Source organism: Pelodiscus sinensis, chromosome 6, assembly GCF_049634645.1.
Source record: "Pelodiscus sinensis isolate JC-2024 chromosome 6, ASM4963464v1, whole genome shotgun sequence".
Classification (NCBI taxonomy): Eukaryota; Metazoa; Chordata; order Testudines; family Trionychidae; genus Pelodiscus; species Pelodiscus sinensis.
In genome coordinates, this window is record NC_134716.1 from 68938816 (window position 1) to 68963549 (window position 24734).

The window sequence follows — 24734 nt, forward strand, 5'->3', positions numbered from 1 at the left end:
GTTACATAAAATATATACATAAAACCTATAATTGCTACAGTCCTTGGCTACGTCTAGATTGCATCCCTTTTTCGTAAAAGGGATGCAAATTAGACATATCGCAATTGCTAATGAAGCGGGGATTTAAATCTCCCCACTTCATTAACATAAAAATGGCTGCCACTTTTTTTCTGCATGGAGCTTTGCCGGAAAAAAATAAAGCCTTTTCCAAAAGATCTCTTATCCCTTATTTTAAGAGGGATAAGGGATCTTTCAGAAAAGGCTTTATTTTCCGAAAGATCCGCGTCTAGACTGGCGCTTTTTTCCGGCAAAGCTCTGTGCAGAAAAAAAGCGGCAGCCATTTTTATGCTAATGAAGAGGGGGGGATTTAAATCCCCGCTTCATTATCAATTGCGACACATCTAATTTGCATCCCTTTTACGAAAAAGGGATGCAATCTAGACGTAGCCCTTGTGTATTGGGCCCAGCCCTTAGATCTCTTTGATCCTGGCAGCATTTGGTCTCACAGGTACATTCCTAGGGTGCAGAATCCTAGCCCTAAAGGTCTGAATCCCTTGTCTCCTCTGTCTATCCCCTCCCTCCATACCCTTTCTCCTTGAGTGAGACTACAAACTCCACTCCTGGTCTTTATACAGGCCTCTCCTATTCCCATCCAGCTGATTCTCATCTAATTCTTGCTCCCTTGCTCCTCATGCAAATACAGTCTGAGGAGCTAATTGGCCCAGCTAACCACTTTAACTTCTTTGGACATTGTGTGGTGTGGGCATCCCATCACCTTAGCCTTCTTGGCTGCAAGGGCACGCTGTTGACTCATAACCAGGTTCTCATCCACTGTAATCCCCAGGTCCTTTTCTGCAGAACTGCTACTTTGCCAGTTGGTCCCTAGGCTGAATCAATGCTTGGGATTCTTCAACACTTGTCCTTGTTGAACCTCATCAGATTTCTTTTGACTCGATCCTCTAATCTGTCTATGTCACTCTGGACTCTATCCCTGCCCTCCAGCATAACTACTGCTCCACCTAGGTTAGTGTCATCTGCAAACGTGCTGCGGATGCAATCCATCCCCACATCCAGGTCATTAATAAAGATGTTGAACAAAACCGGCCCTAGAACTGATCCTTGGGGCACTCCACTAGAAACCAACCAGATTCCTTGAGGATCCCCTCCATGATTTTTCCGGGGACTGAGGTAAGGCTGACTGGTCTGTGGTTCCCTGGATTGTCCTTCCTCCCTTTTTTAAAGATGGGCACTACATTTACCTTTTTCTAATTGTATGGGATCTCTCCTGATCTCCATGAGTTTTCAAAGGTAATGGCCAAAGGCTCTGCAATGACATTTGCCAACTCCCTCAGTACCCTTGGATGCATTAAATCGGGATCCATGGATTTGTGTATGTTTAGCTTTTCTAAATAGTTCCTAACCTGTTCTTTCCCCACCAAGGGCTGTCCACCTCCTTCCCATAGTTCAGTGTATTAGTCTGGGAGCTGACCTCATCTGTGAAGACAGAGGCAAAGAAAGCATTGAGTACTTCAACTTTTCCCACGTCATCTGTCACTAGGTTACCTCCCTCATCCAGTAAGGGGCCCCTCACCCTCTCTGATCACCCTTATTGTTTACATACCAGTTGCACTTTCCCCTTCCTGATAACTACCCTGCATTCTCAAGAAATATAGCCATGCACCTAAGTATATGTTCAAAATAGACACATATTTGTGCATAGGCAATCTTGTATGAACCTGGAAACTGAAAATCAGGTCCCATTGACCAAACAGAGAAACAAAAAAACCAAACTTTTTCAAACATACTGGAAGTGTCATCAATGAGAAGTCCTGTCACACCTTACCCTTGTTCTACACTAAGGGATAAATTCAAATTAAGATACTCAATTTCAGCTACATTAATTGCGTACCTTAAGTCAAAATAGCTTAACTCTTTGGTGCTGTCCACACTGAAAAAAGTCAAAGGGAGGACACTCTCCTTTTGACTTCCCTTATTCCTTGTGGAAGTAGGACTACCGGTATTGATAGGAGATCCTTCTCAGTTTGGATTAGCGTGACTTCACCAGATTTGCTAATTCATACTGTGGAAGATTGACTGCAGCTTTTTTTATCTTATCTGTAGTGTAGACATGGCCTTACAGACTAACATTAACTAGGGTATAAGCTTTTGTGGTAAAATCCACTACAGACTAAGATGGCTATGCCTCTGAGACTGGTAGTGAAATATGTACCATTTTAAAAGAAATACCATAAGATTAAATAGTTAAATATAATCATGCTTATTTTGAAGGTGAATTAGTTAAAATTATAAAAATCATGTGTGTGTGTTCTATCTGTGACAGAATACAATTTCTCTCTGCTATTTAGAAAGGTAAATACAGATGTCACCATTTAATTTTCACAAAGATTCTCTCACAAATTGAACAAACAATTAAAAATACACTTTTAAAAATGCTTAGAAACATAACGTTGTTGGAACTTGGATGCAATTATCTAATCATGTCTATTTGACATTTGCCCAGTTCTGTTCTGGCATTTGGGATGACAAATGTGCTGTTGATTTAATTGTTCCATTAGCAGCACAGGAAAAAAGTCTATGATTGACATTCAAAAAAAAAAAAGAAAATAGACCAATTTTCACAAAATGAATACAAAACTGTGGAAATTCTACAAATACGAGTGGTTTTAGTAATGGTTTTCATTAGGCAGTTGACTAAATGCCATAATTTTTGCCTACAATTATTTGCATCTAAAAAGTGCTGCTGCATTTGACTGCAAATCTAAAATTAGAGATAAATTCTGAACCTCTAGTTCAAAAAGTTTTTACTTTTCATATTTCCATTGTTGATGCCATTCTGGATAACATAGAAAGAAAGAACTGGGACACAGTTACAGTTTGACTGACACGCAATAATTCAAATTTCAATTCTATATGGAACCTAAGGTCCTACAAAAGGATGTAATCTTAAAGCCTTTCAAATCCATCATATTTCCTGGCCTTCAAAAAATGGTGGCTTCATATTACAACATCTAAACCATTCCATTGTGGTAAACAGCCTGTTTTCTCAGGCCTATGTCTGATTTTTAGATTGTAAACTCTCTGGCATATTTATCAGACTGTTTTTATCTGTGTGTGCAGTGCTCAATACAATGCATCCCCATTTTGGGGGGCTGGTCTTTTGACTCTACAGAAAATAATCATAATCTATATATGAGAGTTCTACCAAGACCCGTATCCACCAATCATTTCTTCTAGCACACCTGTTCTATGATTGTGTGACATTTAAAGGAAAGGAATCTTCAGCAACTAAGTCCCTCCACAGGAACAGTGGCAAATTACTGACCACTTTTCAAAATCCTGCTGGGTAATCCAAATCTATTTAAATGACAGGCAATAACTTTGCTGTCTCCTGATCATCTATCCTCTGTTCTCTCTATCCCTGCATATCAACCAGAATGTGTTGTTAGGAGAGCACACAGGAACTGCTCCTCAGCAGGCAGCGCTCCCTCCTAAATTGAATCAACACATTAAGCCACATATTCTTTCCTAGTCTAGACAACTAAATAAACCTATCACAGATTAAGCCTTTCATCCCTGTGCTAGTCCCACAGCAGATTCCACACACAGTGTCAGCATAACTATCAAAACCCTACTGTGATTCTCAGTCTGACTGTGGACTACATGGCCACAGCATCATCCCAAGTTCCAGAACTCAGAAAGGAACAAGAAATATGAATCTATGTATAATGAAAACACTTAACCTACTGTACCCCACGAAAGTTCATGATACCATCTACGTGTTTTGTTAGTCTTTAAGGTGCTGCTAGACCATTCGTTGTTTTTTAAGTTTTTTCCAGTTATAGAGTAACTCGGCTATCTCTCAGCTACTCACAAAACACTGCAGCAACAGGACCCACAGCTCACTCTGGGGCACTTCCCCACCTCTCTGCATGTGCTGCTCATGCAGCACAGTCCCTCCCACCTCCCCTGCACACAATCCAGCTGGTGAGACTGGATAGTCATAGAATGGTGGGATGACCAGCAGTGGCTCCAGAACTTTGACATGTGAAAGGACACCTTCCTGGAGCTCTGCGCGTGGCTCACCACTGCCCTCTGATGATGGGACACCCACATGAGACTGGTCATCCCACTCCAGAAGCAGGTCACCATCGCCATTTGGAAGCTTGCCACACTGCACAGCGACTGCTCTGTCTGGAACCAGTCAGGCGTGGGGAGATCAACAAACAGGGCCGTGGTCATGCAGTTATGACTCTCTTGCTATTGTCCCAGGAGGTTCAGTTGCTGAAATGGGGTTCCCTAGGGAAGGGGGTGTGGAGGATTCTCCCTCCCTGGGAGGTTGTCCAGTCCCAGCTTCACATAGCCCTACTGGGGATGGGGCAAGTTAAGGTTGGTGCTGGTGTGGGGAAAGGGAGTTGGGCTCAGGGAATTCCTTGGGACTCTAGCAACCCTGTGATTCTCTGTTTGTCTTCTTGTACAGTTGGGGAGGGTTATCAACACCATCCTTCTGTGCAGCGTTATCACCGTGAGTGGCCTTGACCCCACTGTCACCAGTTTTCCCCAACTGCAGGGGGGGCATTGATGGCACCCACATCCCCATCTGGGCTCCTGACCCTCAGGCATTGGATTATATCAACTGGAAGGGAAACTTCTCCATGATCCTCCCCATTTTTTCAGGAGTACAGGATCTTTCAAAAAAGTTTTTTTTTTCCAAAAGCACCATGTCTAGACTGCAGTTTCACTTTCAAAATGCCCTTTTTTGAAACAGTGATCGGATGCAAATATGCAAATGAAGCGCATGATATTTAAATCCACGCTTCATTTTCACTTTCAATCTGCCTAATTTACATCCCTTTTCGAAAGAGGGATGTAGTCTAGATGAGCCCCTTGTGAGCAGGAGCAGAAGGTTCATTGAAGCTGTGTGCTCTGGACTGGTGCTCCCTGTGCACCCACATGCACAGGCTGTGGTGTGATGCCCAGGTTGAGAAGGCTAGGTAAAAAGTGTGTAGCCCCTCACCACCTGCTGCCTCTCCCTGTGTGGGTTTAGGGAAAGTAATGGAATCACCTGCTGGGCCTTCCCTGACCTCATCCAAGCCCTGGGTGACATCCTGGGAGGGAGGGTACCATCTCCAATGACAGGTTTAGCTCCTGGATGGTGAGCATGGTATTGGTACTGGCCTCCTCCTTCTCCTTCAGCTTTTCCTCCACCTCCTCCTCATCCATGAGCCTGCCCACTGGGAGACTGACAATGGGAGTCCCCAGATCAGAGACAACTACAAAGGGAGTGGAACTGTTCATAATAGGGGCAGGTCTGGGGTTCTGCCCCTGAGTGGAAGTAGGCCTGCTTCAGTTCCTTGATTTTCATGTACACCTGCTCCTGGGTGTGAATGTGGCCCTTCTGGCCCAGGCTGTTGGCCATCTGGCCATAGATGTCGGCATTCCTGTGCCTGGTTCAGAGATCCTGGAGGTTTGTCTCCTCTCCCAGGACCTCAATGGAATCCAGGATCTCTGCACCAGACTAAGATGGGGCCCTCCTCTTCTGCCTCCAGGCAGGGGCTTAGGAGCTGGCTGCAGCTGTGGGGGACTCAGATGGAGCACTGGGGTCTGCCATGGCAGCAGGAAAGGCAGAGCAGGGTACTGCTATGTGGCACATTGCTAGTAGGGTTCATGTCGTGCCACAACCTGCTTCTCCTCTGGCTGCATCTTTAAGGGCTGCATTACAGATGAAGATAACTGTCTTTTTGAAGGAAAAAAGAAGAGTTAGCTGAGCTGGGCTGGATCTCTGCTGGTAGTCTGGTCCTGTTTCCTAGAAGACAATACAAAACACAAACACAGAAGGTGAAGAAAAGAACAGTGAAGACAGAAAATTCAGCTTTTGTCTTTGATGTTGACTTTTACTTGATCTCACTGATAAAAAAAAACCACAGGCACAGCACAGTCTTATCAGCTACTCCAAGAGCTGAGACCAGTTTTCCAAGTGTGATGGAGATGGCAACAGTGATTAAAGCTAACTCCTTCCCTTTCTTTTAATCAGCTAGCATTATGATAGCTAGCTTTGCTTCTCCCTTTGTAAGGGCAGAAAGAAGCAAATAGCTCCTGCAGATTTCTTGGTTATATTCAATGGTTCATAGCGAGGCTGATCACCATGAGGTCAGATTTTTGTTCCTTAGTGGCAACAGTTTTAATAAAATGTTTCAAAACAAAGTAACTAAAATATTCATAGTATAAGATGCCTATTGTAGTACATTTAGGTAAAGCACTTTTAGGCTACGTATAGACTGGCATGATTTTCCGCAAATGCTTTTAATGTAAAAGTTTTTCCATTAAAAGCATTTGCGGAAAAGAGTGTCCAGACTGGCACGGACGCTTTTCCGCAAAAGCACTTTTTGCGGAAAAGCGTCCGTGCCAATCTAGACGCGCTTTTGCACAAAAAAGCCCTGATTGCCATTTTTGCAATCGGGGCTTTTTTGCGCAAAACAAATCTAAGCTGTCTACACTAGCCCTTTTGCGCAAAAGCTTTGCGCAAAAGGACTTTTGCCTGAACGGGAGCAGCATAGTATTTCCACAAGAAGCACTGATTTCAGACAGTAGGAAGTCAGTGTTCTTGCCGAAATTCAAGCAGCCTGTGTAGACAGCTGGCAAATTTTTCCGCAAAAGCACCTGCTTTTGCGGAAAAACTTGCCAGTCTAGACACAGCCTTACTGTATAGCAGTAGGTGACTTTGTGTCCTCGTATGTCATTGATTTGAATTGATGGTCTATTACCATTTTTTTCAAGATACAGGACTAATCCTTTCATTGCTGAAGCACTGAGTGCATTGTGCCAGATTCTCCTCAGGAGTCGTTCACACGTAACAGAGCTAATCTGTTAGCATGCAGCAGATACACAACAGAAATTACAGCCAAAATATATCCACATGGGATTCTGAGGGAACATAAGGTGAGAGTTATCTAATGTTATGTAGCAGAACAGTGTAGGCAAATGTGTAATGTGAAAAAGTATGTACCGAAGTGATAATAAGGTTGGGAGAAACTGGAGATGTGGCAGACCTGTGATATTACCAGTGAGTAAAATCTTTATGGTCTGAAGACACAACTAAAATAGCCCCTCACCAATTCTAATCAGAAACAGTAATAGCAGAAGTGATTTTTGGAATGGTGGGCAGTCATAAAGAGTCCCAGTGCAGAACCATGATTGCATCTCTTTCTCAGTTTCTTCTACAGTGCTTTCACTAAATTCAGTGAAGCTTATATATATCTATATAGAACTGTGTCCCTTTAGAATTCTGTTTCAGTTAATCCAAGGCAGAACATGTTACACAAATAAACCTTCACCCTAGCAACAGAGCTGCTGGGGGAAAGGATCAAGTTAACTTTAGTTTTTCAATCCTCACTTAAGTCCATCTGTCTCTTCTGTTCAGGCTCCTTATCAGCATGGCCCTGCTTTCTGAATGTTCTCTTTTGGAGTCTGGGCCTCCTCTCATCAGCCAGGGAAGCTTTCTTTGACTAGGGTCAAGGACCCTGAAGACTTTTAACCTGGGCCATTCTTCTGTGGAACAAAGTATAATTATTTTGTGATCTGGGGTTCCTGCAGCTGAGAGTTCGCACCTGGTGAGCTCCTGCTGTTGGACCAGGTTTTGCTCAGGTGTGGTATTCACAATTTTTTTGAGCACTCTGGTGCCCTCCCTCACAAAATCACCAGAGAATTCCTCTCCTTAGGGACTTTCTCTCTGTGTGTTTGATCCCACTCTGCAGTTCATAATCTCTTATAAGGCCCAAGCACTCTTTACCTAATTAGTTCTCACTCACCTACTTAGACAATTAACTTTTTCCAGTGGATCTGGGTTGGCTCCTTCTCCTTAGCAGAGTCTGTCACAGGAAGGCTGGATGATAAAGTTCCTAAGAGAGACCAAGACAAAATCATCAGTGTTCATGCACAGGATTAATGCCCACAAAACAGATATCAGACAAGATCACAAAGAAAAAACAGTTTCTTGCCATTTTAACCAGAAAGGACACTCTCTCAATGAGTTAACCACTTGCATTCTGCTACAAAGACCTTTTACATCTGCACTTGAAAGGGAATCCTCTGAACTGTCATTCATGTTAAAATTCGACACTCTCCGGGAAGGAATGAACAAAGGCTCAAACTATCTTACCCATTACCAAGATAGCTTCCCCAATTATCACCTCTAATACCATTAGCTCACAGACATCTAACTCTCCCCACCTCTAATATAATTAATTCACAGACACTTACCTTCCTTCCTCCCCCCCTCCCCCGCATCCTCCTCCTGTTCTGAAATGTGATTTGTCCTATTCATATGTGTTCATTTTTTAAATTGTATCCTTTGGTATATATGGTTGTGACTATTTTCTTCCACTATTTGATCTGAGGAAGTGGGTCTGGCCCATGAAAGCTCATCATCTAATAAACCATCTTGTTAGTCTTTAAAGTGCTACATAGTCCTGTATTGTGTTCATGCATAGTGACACTCCTTGAAGTGTGGTTTCTTTACCAACATAATAGCAAGAGAAATTTCTGAAGTGACATGTTTACTCCACCACAGTATGTGATGTGACACAGACTATGTCCTAATACCACAAGAGTGTTTTTTTGTGTCTTATATTTTCTGGAAAACATGATCCAATATGTTCATTTTTCTCTCTTCGTGAGAGGTTATGGTTCTAACAATTAAATGTAACATCCTATTTCCGAAGTCCTTTGACAGCTCTTTGCAACACTAAGAAGGAGAATGAACAGGGGTTTTGATATCCAAGCCTCTGTAAGCCCTTGTTGAAAAAAAAAATCAAGAGTGTTTTGTGTTCAGTGGTGCCGATGTTCTGAAAGTTACCATACAGATGTAACAACATTATTGCTGGCTTCTTGAGTTGGAGCAGTTGTAATTTTTAGTGAGACAGGTGCTCTCTCTCTTAATCACAGCCTTGACAAGCAAGCAAAGAACGTTAGTAGGGGCTTGTTTTTCAGAATATAAATCTATCTTGGGATGCTCACGTTAGCTCTATTAGAGATCAGCCTCTTTTTTTTACACTGTGCTAAGAGCCACAGATGGTAGAAGTTTTGGAAAAGTTCCCAGAATTGGCTTTGAGAAAGCAGACAGAATAATAAAATGTAGATAAGTAGAACAAAACAATGACCCCTTCTCAATTTTTAGTAAATATGGAATTGATGAGCCAAAGCCAGATAGCCCAGAGTTTTTATTAAATCCTACCACTCACTCACCCCCTACTGGTAACAAGTTTTCAATTCATGCTGTCATTCTTCACATTTAGCTCTTCCAGGAGTACATGTAACTTTATTTTCATTATAGGTAGGTGAGTCAAACAGTAATGGAAGAATCCAGAAATGCTTTTGTAGTCTAAGCAAGAAACCTGGCAGTAGTGCACCATACTTTTAATTATAGATTTTGCTCCATTCTTTCTAACCATCTTTCAGTAATGGGATAACACTGGTCAACTTTGGAAATGTAAGTGAAGGCATCTAGGTATCCAGGTGTTCAATATATGCACCTAATATGCACTGGCAAAACAAATATAGATGCAACCACTGAGTATGCAAAATTTATTTTAATTGATATGCTGCTTAGTAGAAGATAGTGTAAGAATAATTTAAAAGATGTCAATCACATAATTAGTTAAGAACAGGTTTCTCAGACAAAATGATAAGTGCCATGGGTTGTACAGTCCTATTTTATTTGGAACCTTAAATGAAGACCTAAGGTTACATCCTGACTCCATCATACCACCGAGAAATGCTTTGGGAACACAAAAAATATCATAAAGACAATTGAACAGGCTCCTTGAGGATTTCCACAGCACTTGGATAATACAGAGCAAAGGTAATAGAATATACTTAGTTCTTTATAGGAACATAGTCTTATTATGCAGAACAAAACCTATCAGCTCATCAAGAACTCTCTCCGACAGTGGACAGCATCTGACACTTTAAAAGGAATCATGACACACAGACACACAAAAATAAACCAACCCTCATAACACAGTAATTGATTTCGCTAGTCCTGCACAAGGCAGAATATTTTCCTGACTCATGCAGTAATCAATTTAAGACCCCCAAAAATGACAATCGGATTGTCCCCGTTTTATCCTACATAATGTTAATTATAGTATTTATCATAAAATTACCCGGACCTTTGTTTATATTAGGCTACAAATGATTCTAGTAATACTTTTCAAATATATACCACAATAAAAACAAAGAAACTTTCTTGACTGTCTACAAATTAAAATATTTTGAGAACCAGATATTAGGAGATTAGTGTGTTACAAGGGAACAGTTGGTCTGTGAGAGGGTTTTTTCCTCATAGGGTACATCTAAACAGCATGGGTATTCAAGGATACCAAACGTATCCAGAAATAACTATCCTGTGTCTACACAAGTCGCCCAGTATTTTGAAATATTTTTCGAAATAACAGGTGTGCTATTTTCCCATCCTGGTAAATCTCATTGCACGACGGATAAGGACTGGCTCAAAATAGCACGTTATTTCAAAATTTGCCACTGTGTAGATGCCCCAACTTTCAAAATAAGATATGCAATTTGCGTAGAGCAAATTGCATATCTTATTTCGAGTTTTGGGTGCTGTATATATGCACCCTTACAGAGTGCTCAAGAGGATGAAAAATCTGGAAAAACAGTGTACTAATAAATAGCTCCTTACTCTGTATTACATTTTTCAAAGAGTGTTTTTACATCCTCCAATCAGTTTTTATAACCTAAGAAACAGGTGATTCAATTTATCTTGAGCAACACTAGAATCGTAGAACTTTTTGACAACATTGATAAAGTATAATGAGAGAGATTCTCCTGCTAAGCATGAGAACACAAATCAAAGCTAAAAAAAGAACAGCCAGCTTGGAGAGAGACAGTCCCTAAGGAATACAGACAAACAGCTTAGAGATAGAGAATTGCTAATGAAAGCAGTCTGAACATTGGATATGGTGAAGGGACTGCCCCCCAATCTTCATGAAATTTTAAGTTACTCTGATGTGCAGTTTGTATGATAAGAAAACAAGGGCCTAGATTTTCAGTAAATCAGTATCACTTAATTGGCTTCAGTTAAGCAACTCTGAGGTACACCAACAGAGCAACATCATTATCACACACACACACATATATGCAGCAGAGTAAAAAAATCCAGATCTTTCTCTGTGATAGAAAATACAACTGCTGAATAGATAAGATTGTTCTGTTTTAGTATTTGTTTCTTCCTATACTAAAGTTCTCTTTCATAATTAATCTTCGTTTCACTTTCTTATTTTTATTAAGCATAATAACTTCCCCATTTATACTAACCATAACAATTACCCCAGATCATTTACATGAATCAGGACAACTATTTATAGAAATAGATTTTGTATTATAGATTTATATACTAGAATTGTATAAAATACAGTGAAACCGTGTTGGGGTGAGGGTTGGTCATATAATAGCAAATACAATCCCCTCCGGAAGTCAGCCTGAGTGAATTGCAGAAATGTTGTTCAGACTTCTGTTGTGTATTGAGGATGGGACGGGACTTAGACAGCCATTCCACTCTAACTAATTTAGGGAGTGGCATTGGTTTCAATACCTGAGTAAGGTCCTACTGGAGGACGCCTCTATGAGCAATAACCATCCAGCAATGGGAAGAGGATTTGATGGTAAGTAATAAAAAGGGAAGCCTATGAATGAAAGTGTGGGACATGCTCTTGGATTTCAGAGTAGGTCCAATGCACATATGTACATGTCAAATCTTAAGCATAAAACTCTAAAATGGACTCTGCAATTAAGGAATGAACCATTCTGTAAGCTTTGTTTTGCTAAAGCATTGTGGCATTTGGACTCTCGAAAGCCTCTTATGAGACAATGGTGACTACCACAATTGCTGAATACAAAGGAGAGCAGTTAAAGGTGCTGTGATGGCCCTATCAGAGTTTGACTGATATTCTTACCTTATTTCTCAGTCTTAACATAATGATTTTGTAGATTTGTGAATTTTATGATCTCTTGACTTTCTAGCATCATCTCTTTGAATGTTGCTCAACAGGTATGATCCTTAATGATTTTCAGAACTAGTCAAGTGAAGACTGTGAAGATTTAGCAAAATATGTTGGCTTGCTTGCTAACCAATTATTGTGAAAGCTTCATTCTTTTATTACATGTACTCCACTTATCCCATGAAGGATATGCTTAGGAGACAGAAGTATTTTGGTCAAAGCTAACTATATTGTCAGTCTGTTTTCTTCTTTAAGATGGCCAGAATCTTTTCGTTTTAATATGCATTTTGGACATTTGTTAGCATTAACAGTGCTCTAAAGACAGATGAAAAATCTTAGTGAAAGAAAAAGGAACACAGCTACAGATGTATGTTCTCTCTATGAATTAATTATTCAACAAGAAAGAGAGACTACAAAAAATCCTGGCCTCACCAGTGTAAAACTGGGAATTAAAGAATCTACCTGATCTCTATTTAAATAACACAAGTTTCCAATGTATTTTGCCAGTGGGGGAAAGGGAAAGCCTCTTTATAAAGCCATGTTCTAAGGTGGGCTAGGGACTAAAGACTAAAAGATGTTTTTAAAGCATGTTTGTAACAGAAGTTGGTACCATGCATACTCACTGCCAAACCATGTTAGAGGAGGCATTGTGCTACCAGAGCCACATGCAAAAGAATGCTAAGTATGTGGACTAAGTATGTGCATATTTCCACTCCCCAGCAAAAATGGAACCCTTGTGGAATCATTTCCTGCAGTCTTGCAATCCACACAAAGGGAGGAAGGATGAGGATTGAGCAAACCAGGGGTTGAAAGACTTGGCCACAGCTGTAAAAGTACATTGCCCCAGGCTTTCTGCAGAATTAATGAAGAAAATACAGCATGGGTCTTTATCTTTTTCAGCAAAACTTTCTCAGTGGTGGAGATCCTGCTTTAAGGATGTGAGGGAGTATCCCTGAAGCAGCCAGGACAAAGTATTCCCTGATAACAAAGCTTCAAGGATCTAAACTACTGTCAAAAGGATGAATTACCAAGCCCAAGACACAAGAGCTTCACAAAGGTAGTCCTGGTCTGCTGCTAGCTCCAACAGATTCTTAGAATTGGGAGATAGGTCCCATAATGCCTTCCCAGTGACGCTATAGATAGGGGCAATGTGGGCCATGCTTAGAAACTTGTTTCGTTTGATTAATCGGTAAACTAAGTCTTAAAGTACTGCCTTGACTGGAATCCACTGTTGAGTGATTTGAAAAACAAAAACTAAAAATCCCAATATTTTTAGCATCTTGCTCTCTTATGAAGGGCACCATTAAACACTCAGCATTCCTGCCCCTGGAAATGTGGTCTCTGCCTATATTTGAAATTGAAGGTCTTGCAGTTCCCACTTTTATTATATGTAGCAAGGGCTGAATTTATAATACTGCTCACTGCAAAAAAAATGTTTGTGTCTTAGCTAAACACCTGTGGGTAAAGAGTTTTTATTTTATTTATGCAGCGGAAAAACAAAAGTGGCTTGTAGTTTCTTTAGGTTGTATGTCCAAAAATAATTTTTGGGGGTTGTTTTTGAGTTTTAGATAGCAGGGATATTATTCCTTGTGTTAAAATTTCAGACTGTATCTACCCTGGAAGGTTTTATGGACAAAAGGGGGAGCTGGTAGGGCTGAAACATCATAAGCACCTTGGAACTGACATCCTGATTAATAGAGATGAAGAATTAATTAATTAGTATTAGATCGTCTATAACACTTTGTTAATACATAAAATACTTGGTTAATACTTAGATGGGGCTACTATAAGGTGGGTGCATAACTGGCTGGATAACTGTTCCCAGAGAGTAGTTATTAATGGTTCACAATCCTGCTGGAAAGAAGTATCAAGTGGGGTTCTGCAGGGCTCTGTTTTGGGACCGGTTCTGTTCAATATCTTCATTTAGATATCGGCATACAGAGTACGCTTATTAAGTTTGGAGAAAAGGTCTGAGGTAAACAGGATGAAGTTTAATAAGGACAAATGCAAAGTGCTCCACTGAGGAAGGAACAATCAGTTTCACGCATACACAATGGGAAGCGACTGTCTAGGAAGGAGTATGGCAGAAAGGAATCTAGGGGTTATAGTGGACCACAAGCTAAATATGAGTCAACAGTGTGATGCTGTTGCAAAAAAAGCCAACATGATTCTAGGATGCATTAACAGGTGTGTTGTGAGCAAGACACGAGAAGTCATTCTTCCGCTCTACTCTGCTCTGGTTAGGCCTCAGTTGGAGTATTTGCCCAGTTCTGGCTGCCACATTTCATGAAAGATGTGGAGAAATTGGAGAAGGTCCAGAGAAAAGCAACAAGAATGATGAACGGTCTAGAGAACATGACCTATGAAGGAAGACTGAAAGAATTGGGTTTGTTTAGTTTGGAAAAGAGAATATTGAGAGGGGACATGATAGCGCTTTTCAGGTATCTAAAAGGGTGTCACAAGGAGGAGGGAGAAAACTTGTTCTTCCTGGCCTCTAAGGATAGAACAAGAAGCAATGGGCTTAAACTGCAGCAAGGGAAGTTTAGGTTGGACATTAGGAAAAAGTTCCTAACTGTCAGGGTGATTAAACACTGGAATAAATTGCCTAGAGTGGTTGTGGAGTCTCCATCTCTGGAGATATTTAAGAGCAGGTTAGATAAATGTCTATCAGGGATGGTCTAGATAGTACTGGGTCCTGCCATGAGGGCAGGGGACTGGACTCAATGACCTCTCAAGGTCCCTTCCAGTCCTAGTATTCTATGATTCTATGATATAATTCAAAAACCTGGGAGAAAAAATGGTCTGTCTTAAACACTGAATACTCTCATTTCTGAAAGGAAAATGCACCTTAGACCCACAATGCCCCCCCCCCCCCAGCATAAACAAAAAGCAGTCTTTTCATTCCTGACATTCCCAAGGTTAAAAACCATGCAGAAATATATGTCTCTGAATCATACACATTTCCTCCCCCTATTTATGAAAACAGTCAAACACAAATTTTATGTTCTTTCCTTTATAGGTCACCTTTAAGTAGTAATAAAATAAAATATCAATCATTTTTGTTTGTTTAGTGGAAGAAACCATCTATTTATCTTTTGGCAACAATCACTGAATGCCATCAATGTAATATCTACACACATTTAGCTACTTCAAATGTAATATTCAAATTATTTTCCAGGTTAATCTCTTGCAGATCATTTTGTAATACATAATGTAAACAGAAACCTATATTAAAGAACATTATTAGAATTGCAGGAAATGTCAGAATTGAGGTTGCCTATTCTCTCTTAATTTGTCCCCTTTGTGCATATTCATTATGACTCTATATCTGGTTACAAAGTCTCATTCAACGTAAATTTAAATTGAAGTAAAATGATGAAAAAGAACAGTGTTACTAAGCAGTTTTTTAGGGTAGCCTTTCATTCTGTAAGGGTACATCTACACTTCAGAGAACGATTGAAGCTGCTGCCATCTATCTTCCAAGGTTCAAATTAGCAGGTCGAATTAAGACAGCTAATTCAAACTAAGAGGGGCACTCCGGTCGATGCCAGTAGTCCTGCTTCCATGAGGAATAAGGGAAGTCAAAGGGAAAGTGTTCTTACTGTCAGCCGACGGTCAGGGCAGTGTGTGCGTGTGTGTTACACCCAAGTCTTCAACTGCTGAGACACAAAGTCTCGTTGCAGCAGGCAGCCTAGGAGGCTGGGGCGCCCCGAAAAATAGTTTAACGTCCGTGACTTTACTGCTAGGACCGAGGTCCCATCGCAGAGGGTGGCCAGCAGGCCAACAGACGCCCCGTTATATAGGAAGAGCTTATTACACCTTAGATTTTAGCTGCTAGAACACAGGGGTTCCTTCGCAGAGGGCAGCCTAGGAAAGGCTGAAAAGGTGCCCCAACAGATCTTGTCACCTGGGAGTGACACAGATCCAAACGCCCAAGCTCTCCCTATGTCTGTCCCTTTATGACTGGCTGAAGTTCTTTTAAATTGTGCTTGGTTCTATTACAGCAACTGAAGGAGTCAGGTTAAAGCTTAAACAGTTACAGGTTTATTGAAGCAAAATGCAGGACAATGTAGCACTTTAAAGACTAACAAGATGGTTTATTAGATGATGAGCTTTCGTGGGCCAGACCCACTTCCTCAGATCAAATAGTGGAAGAAAGTAGTCACAACCATATATACCAAAGGATACAATTAAAAAAAATGAACAAATATGAAAAGGACAAATCACATTGCAGAACAGAAGGGGGATGCGGGGGGGTGGGAAGGGGGAGGAAGGAAGGTAAGTGTCTGTGAATTGCTGATATTAAAGGTAGGGAGAGTGGGATGTTTGTGAGTTAATGGTATTACAGGTGATAATTGGGGAAACTGTCTTGGTAATGGGTGAGAAAGTTCAAAGACTTGTTAAGTCCTTGTTGGCAAGTGTCGAATTTTAACATGAATGACAGTTCAGAGGATTCCCTTTCAAGTGCAGATGTAAAAGGTCTTTGTAGCAGAATGCAGGTGGCTAAGTCATTTAGAGAGTGTCCTTTCTGGTTAAAGTGGCAAGAAACTTATAAATCATATGTTTGCAATGGCTATTGTTCTATTTCTTAACTACTAGCAAAATATAGATCTTAAAATGGTTACAAAGAAGATAAAGATAGAAAAATAGAAATAATGGTACCAAGAAACAGCTTACTCTTTCTATGTATACACTTAAGACAGAGGACCACATCCAGGTACAATTTTTACCCCCTTCTGTGCCTCTCGACTCCAGCATGTCAGGCCAGGGCCGGTCCCTCAATTCCTAGGAAAGACGAAAATACGAGGTGGGCGTCCCCATAGAACCTCGGGAGGTCAAACACCTAACCCGACCAGCAGGTAGAGGGTAGAATGACACTCAAAGTGAGTGTGTGCTGGACCTATCTTTTATACTCATGGGGTCACGTATTTCTGTTTCTTGTCTGTCATGCCAAATGGGGCTGGTCTGTCTTCTGTGAGACCAGTTCTTACAAGGGAGTTGTGAACTTAATTTACACTTGTAAGAGAGATAACTAAATTGGAATTACTGGGGATCCTTTTCTCAGTGGGAAATTCCTCTCCCAGGGACTGTGTGTGTTCGAATCAACATAGGTGCCAGCCTGACACTTCTTGCAGCCTCGAGCTTAGCTTATTTCCTTAATCGTTACTCAGAGTCAGAAACTCGCATATCCTGGTCAAAGTAGATCAAAGCTTAATGGCTATGCTGATCTTCTTATTGTTCCTTCTCTGCTCTGTATACAGACATCTCAGAGGGCAAGCAAGATTGTTTGAGATGGGACAGTCTGTCTGGCTACACTTACTTTGACTTCCTGTAGTGTGGACAGCACCAAAAGTCGAGTTAGGATACTTCAACTTCAGCTACGCAGTTAACATAGCTGAAGTTGTGTATCTTATTTCTACCTTATCCTATAGTGCAAACATAGCCTAAGAGATTAGCATTTACTTTATACGCCTGCTTTTGCACGTCTTGTCCAAGTGACCCTGCTTCCTTGCTTAAAACAGACAAAGAAAAGACTTTCTTTCATTGTTCATCATCCTTTAACCCTGATGTTGAAATTCCAACCTGAGGGGCACATATTGACCATCGTGGGACTGAAAGTCATTTTTCCTTTTATTTTGGTTGTTTTTGTGGAAACGCGACTTTCCTTTCTTTGAAGAAACAATCTCGTTATGACCCAGGCAAAGTACTCACCAACCTTAATGTGCCATATGTTCTCTCCCATTGCAAATGGCACATATTATATTGTGGTTTATTTCTCAAAAAAGAGCAAAAGAAATCAGACACACTCCTGTTTGATATAAAATGAGGAAAAACCCAGTGAAATATGTACTACACTAGAAGGGCATGAGAAATTTTGTATGCATTTCAAATGGCAAGACATTGACAATAGTTAGCAATCATCCAAGAAAATATGAAAGCACAAAATAAAAGTAAAATCTAAAACATGCTAATAAAATACATTTTTCTGTAACTTGTTTTTAATTAGATATTTTTACCGGGAGCTTAATGGAATAAAAAATATCAGCTTGTAGAGCTAAGCGCATTCAATAAAAATCTGTCATACTATAGATCCACAATAAGTACGCTTTCATATTCATCTTTCTGGTCAAAGGAGTGGGCGGTATGTGTTTACATTGACTGTCTCATTGAATGACATTCCTGAGACCAAACAATTTAAATGCATGATGGATGGTTTTCAAGGTGAGAAGAACATACATAAATAAAGGGTTTCTTAGCAGCTCAGTATTGTACAAATGCAGATTTCAATCTAATAAGGCTCAGTGAATTGAACATTCAGGGATTTAATTCAATTTAGATAAATTATTTTAGCATGTCTGGAGTAGTCATATATATATATGAAAATGGGTATAGCCAGTAAGAGCTCTTGTTCTCATTTTCCAGGTACAAAACAATAGAAACTTGAATGGCTAAGTGTTCATAACTACGCACATGAAGACAGGCAAAAGTGTGTGCAATTAAGGGACAGTCTTACTCTTAATTAATACAGCCTCTTCCCAACTTACAAATCGGTTACGGACCAAGCAATTGGTCATAACTCGGTTTGTTTGTAAGTCGGACCCCATAAAGTTACACACTACCGCGCTGTTTGTAAGCGCGGATCGCGTTCGTAACTCGGGGTCCACCATTTACGACAGCTTCGGTCATAACTGCAAATGGTCATAAGTCGACCATTTGCAACTCGGGGACCAGCTGAATAACATACATTTTGGATAAGAGAGAATGTAATTTATATTTATATGTTTAACTGGCTACTTGTTTGTGCTATTATACATCCTGCATGTGCAAACAGACATTTCATATACCTAATTTTTAAAAAATAGGGTTTACATTTTTTATATTATCTGATGATTTTCTGAACTATTAGTTTGCTCTCACAAAATTTCTACTCAGATTTCCAAACTCCCAGTCATTTCTATTAAACACCAATCATGTACTAGATTTTAATGTCATCGTATATATTGTGGAAATAATCTCTTATGTTCTGGTATTTCCATGTCTGATAACAATCCAAAAGAGAAAGTGTAGAAGTATATATACTTATATTTAAAATAGCTAGCTAAATTTATTATGTTTAATTTTGTGTCAGTTTTAGATAAAGTTTCAAACTGGACTTAATTTTATCCAAACTATTTACCTTTTTCTATTTTAAAATAAACAGATGTTATAGAAGTGAGGGTCAGTGCCATATGATACTGAAAGTTTCTCAGGAAAGTCTGTTCACTTCATTTGTACCATTTTGGGATGAATGCCCACAAGAACAACTCATGGATGGGATTACTGTTTGGTCAATTCTGACCCCAAACTTTCAGGTTCCTGTTATTGCCTTTGATTCTTACCTGCTTCATTTTAACTACCCAGTCTTCAGGTGCTCACTGATTCCCAGTTCTGCCTTCCTGTTTTTCCCTTTGATATTTCCATACCCTCTGCTCCTTGTTTCCTGCCCTCCTCCTTTTTTTTCTCCCCCCTCCCTTCTTCCCTATTTATTTTGGGTCTGTACATCCTAAACTCAAAACTCCGGTCATCTGAAGAAGTAAGCTGTGCCCACGAAAGGTCACGATATCATCTTCATGTTTTGTTAGTCTATAAAGTGTTACCAGACCATTTGTTGTTTTTTAAGTTTATTCTGTACAGATTAACTTGGCAACCCCCTGAAACTTCAACCCAAACCTCAGTGTATACTTGACCTAGAACAGAATTCTGTCTCCATGATTAACCTCTACTTAATCTAGAACTGAAATATTTAAAGACTATGTTCCAGGAAACTAGATTTGACTTTTTTTTCTATTTACCAAAATAGATATAAAAATTCAAACTAAATCCCTGGTTTATTTAACATCATGGATCTCTGCTTAAAAGTATATGCTTCACAGATATTTGGTTCTCATCCTTCTTTCACTCTCCAGTTACTAACGGATTTTAGATCATCAGGAGCGGCCCTAGACGAGCTGCCGGCAACTGGCGTCGTAGGCGAAATGCGCGATCGGTGCGCAATTGGCGCCCCCGCCTCCAAATCCCTCAACAGCTGTTTATCTTGGTGCCCTAGGCAACCACCTAGTTAGCCTGTATTGATAGGCTGACACTATAGATCATTACCCTTTGGGGTTCCATTTTCTCCCTCAGAATTTTTCCTCTGCCTATCCATTTAACGTGGGTTCAGGAGTGCTCTAATTTTGGTCAGTTTGAATGGCACCAGTGAGTTCTTCCAAGTCAAGATTGCCCCCAACATGTCCACTATTCCAGGCAAGGCTGGCAATGGGAGTCCTCAACTGCCTATTTGGGGCAACCTTCTAGTAATGGCACTGTTATGCCTGAGCTGTGTAAATAATTCAGACAGGGAGTTGTGATTCTACCCTTTATTTTATTTTCTGGTGAAAAGCCATTCTGAAAACAGCATTTATGGAAAATTGGGAACACAAGAAGTCAGCTTTGATTTGGGACCAGAATACAAAAGGACTGACACTCATACTAATTAGTTCTGGCTTACAGAAAGTGATTAATGGTTTGGGGCTGATGTAAATATAGTTGATAAATGAGTCTTTACACAGAAAAGGGTCCTAACAATCAAAGCAATACCATGACAAGACTGTATTCAAATACAAAGCAAGTTAAGGTCACAAATAAAATCTCATTGATGAAGCAAATATGGAGAATAGGAAAATGCAAAGCAACAAACAACTAATGGGGTTGCTGGAAGGGTCAGAGAATACTGACCTTGTAAAGCTGGTATAAAATATTTTCCAAGCTAACATAAAAGATCTGGGTCCAACAGAGAAAGAGAGAGTGCTTCCCTTGTGATGTGCCATGTAAAGCTCAGAGCTTTCACCAGCTGAGGATCTGGTCTTCCATATTTAGGGACAGCCTATTTTTTTCAAGTTTCTTTAACTCAGTTCAGTATTTTGTATTGCCCTAATACTATGTCCTTAGTAGGATATCATTTATCATCCCACTTAACTGAGCCTTGATACCCTAACTGTTGTTATGATATTAGATTGGAGCTCATTTTCTGAACACAATTACATCCAGATACAAGCTAAAGTTAAATTAATGTTTCTACCTTTTCATTTAAAAAGCCTGTTTCTTTTTAGTTTATATGTAAATAGTATTCTTCCCATTGTAACATTTTGTGCAGAAACAATCCAAATCTCTTGGTAATTGTTACTTTAAGTAATGTATTACTGTGGAAATGTAATAGTTGTAAAGGGTGTAGAATACATTAAAAGCCAATTGAGTTTAATTGCATCCCTGGGACTATTTCACTGCGCCTGCAGCTGCTTTTTGCATGAAAAAAGCACATCTCTGTGATTCAGTAGTTGTTGAAGAATGTAACTGCACAGTGATTCCAATGCTAGTTTAAAACCCCTGGATAATTTTTACTCTAGAAAATGTTATGATCTGCATTGCTGAATAACAGTAAGATTTCACGTTGCAGCAGTCATTTCAGGTTTAATTGTTTTTCCCCCCTAGAAAAGATATATATAGGAATGTTAGGCACAGATGGGTGAAAGTTTTACAAAAATATCTCAGGTATTTTAGCAGGTATCAAAATTGTACTACACTATCATAATATCTATGAAGAACTCAGAATGGACAGATTGACATATCTCTAAATAATACATTACTTATTTCTATAAGTAGACTTAGAAGGAATAGATTTTCATTGTTAAATATTGGTAAATATCTATTTAACCATATACCTTATACTGACAAATATTTCAGTCAATAATCAAAATTTACAGATAGGCAAAGGAATAAAAATGCTGCTTAAGAACTTATTGGAACTTAGGTACATTTACTTTGTACATTTTGACATGTGATGATGAAAATGTTTGTCAATTATTGTCAACTTCCCTTCCCTTTAATTTCTCACAGCTGTCAACATTTTCAAATGATATAAATTTTAAAAAAAACCCTTAAAAATAAACATTGATATTTTCTATCAAAATTTAGAACACAACAAAAATTGAAATCCCACTCATCTATCTACAATAATTTTCTAATTAACGTATGTAATAAAAGGTCCAGGACCAGATAAGCTCAGCACCACTAGCCGCACTGAAGATACCTGGGCTTAGAGTAGCCGAGGATCTGACCTTCAGATTTTCTAGTATTTTTATGCGACATCTATTTAATAAGACAGCATATAGTATAATTTTATTGCAGCATAAAGATATTCTCACAGAATAGTTTTCCTGTTTTCAGTTAAATTATTTGGTAAAAATAAATGTGACTGTTTAAAAATTAAGAACACACATAGCAATTCAGGTGCATTATTTGACGATATTTGTAAAACTTAAGGGGGGGGGGATTCATAAGGGATACACTAGCTTCTCATGCAGGTATTTTTTGCAGTTACATACCTAGACTTGCATGTATGTCTATTACAAAATGCACCAGAATATTCTGCCCAAATTCCATCCAGAATCTTGCCAATAACCTGTTCCACTGCATAAATATTTGTCACAAAAGAAGTAGGCGCAGAACCAGATCATCATCCAGCTGTTCCAGGTCTTCCAACCAGTTTGGCAGATGAGAGACTATCATTGCTGTATGTATTTCATATTTACCAAAGTGTCAGAGGGGTAGCCGTGTTAGTCTGGATCTGCAAAAAGCAAAAAGGAGTCCTGTAGCACCTTATAGACTAACAAATGTATTAGAGCATAAGCTTTCATGGGCAAAGACCTGCTTTGTCAGATGCATATAGTGGAAATATCAAGAGGCAGGTATAAATATGCAGGCCAGAATTAGGCTAGAGATAACAAGGTTAATTCAATCAGGGAGGATGAGGCCCACTTCTAGCAGCTGATCTGGAGGTGTGAATACCAAGAAAGGAGAAGCTGCTTTTTAGTTAGCTAGCCATTCATAGTCTTTGTTTAATCCTGAGCTGATGGTGTCAAACGTGCAGATGATCTATAGCTCAGCAGTTTCTCTTTGAAGTCTGGTCTTAAAGTTTTTTTGCTCAAGGATGGCTACCTTTAGATCTGCAATTGTGCATCCACGGAGACTGAAATGTACTCCTCAGGTTTTTGTATATTGCCATTCCTAATATCTGATTTATGTCCATTTATTATTTTATGTAGGGACTGTCCAGTTTGGCCAATGTATATAGCACAAAGGCACTGTTGGCACATGATGGTGTATATTACATTGCTAGATGTGCAGGTGAATGAGCCAGTGATGGTGGGGCTGATCTGGTTAGGTCCTGTGATGGTGTTGCTGGTGTAGATATGTGGGCAGAATTGGCACCAAGGTTTGTTGCATGGATTGGTTCCTGAGAGAGTTATTATGGTGTGGTGTATAGTTGCTGGTGAGAATATGCTTCAGGTTGGCAGGTTGTCTGTGGGGGAGGACTGGCCTGCCTCCCAAGGCCTGTGAAAGTGAGGGATCATTGTCCAGGATGGGTTGTAGATCACTGATGATGCATTGGAGAGCTTTTAGCTGAGGACTGTAGGTGATGGCCAGTGGTGTTCTGTTGGTTTCTTTCTTGGGCTTGTCCTGCAGCAAGAGGCTTCTGGGTACACATCTGGCTCTGTTAATCTGTTTCCTTACTTCCTTGTATGGGTATCGTAGTTTCAAGAATGCTTCACGAAGATCTTGTAGGTGTTGGTCTCTGTCTGAGAGGTTGGAGCAAATGCAGTTGTACCTCATTGCTTGGCTGTAAACTGTGGATCATGTAGTGTGTCCGGGATGGAAGCTGGAGGCATGAAGGTAGGCATAGTGATCGGTAGATTTTCGGTATAGGGTGGTGTTTATGTGACTGTCAATTATTTGCACTGGTGTGTCCAGGAAGTGGACCTCCCATGTAGACTGGTTCAGGCTGAGGTTGATGGCGGGGTGGAAGCTGTTGAAATTGTGGTGGAATTCTTCCAGAGTTTCTTTCCCATGGGTCCAGATGATGAAGATGTCATCAGTGTAGCATAGGTAGAGAAGGGGCATGAGTAGATGAGAGCTGAGGAAGCGTTGTTCTAGGTCAGCCATAAAAATGTTGGCATATTGTGGGGCCATGTGAGTTCCCATAGCGTGCCACTAGTCTGGAGGTATATATTGTCACCAAATCTGAAATAATTGTGTTTGAGGATAAAGTCACAGAGCTCAGCCACCAGTTGTGCTGTGGCATCATCAAGGATACTATTCCTGAAAGCTTGTATTCCATTTATGTGTGGGATGTTTGTGTAGAGAGCCTCTACATCCATGGTGGCTAGGATGGTGTTTTCTGGAAGATCACCAGTGCATTGTAGTTTTTTCAGGAAATCAGTGGTGTCACGGAGATAGCTGGGAGTCCTGGTGGCGTAGAGTCTGAGTAGAGAGTCCACATATCCAGACAGTCCTTCAGTGAGAGTTCCAATGCCCAAGATGATGGAGCGTCCAGGATTTCCAGGTTTGTCTTTGACCATGAAAGCTTATGCTCCAGTACATCTGTTAGTCTATAAGGTGCGACAGGACTCCTTGTCGCTTATACAGCAAAGTGATCTCCCTGTAATACTCAGGCCCATTGGCTACAGCCTCTGAAATCGTACTGCTAACATAACATAACACTCAAGTCAGCAGGGACATAGCTACACTCTAGTATACAGTTTTATACTCATGTCCAGTACTACCTACATGGACAACAGCATAGGTCTAGGGAACATATGTAAGCATGTAATTGGTCAAATAATC

At 40.1% G+C, this 24734-nt stretch overlaps 1 long non-coding RNA gene across 1 annotated transcript; it reads right to left on the minus strand.

Moving 5' to 3' along the window:
* Positions 1-430: 430 nt before the first annotated feature.
* LOC142829897 (uncharacterized) lies at positions 431-21669 on the minus strand. The gene is made up of 3 exons (XR_012904802.1): positions 16713-21669; positions 7827-7916; positions 431-5824 (listed from the first exon to the last, which is right to left on the minus strand). It is a non-coding gene; the product is annotated as an uncharacterized LOC142829897 (long non-coding RNA).
* Positions 21670-24734: the final 3065 nt, after the last annotated feature.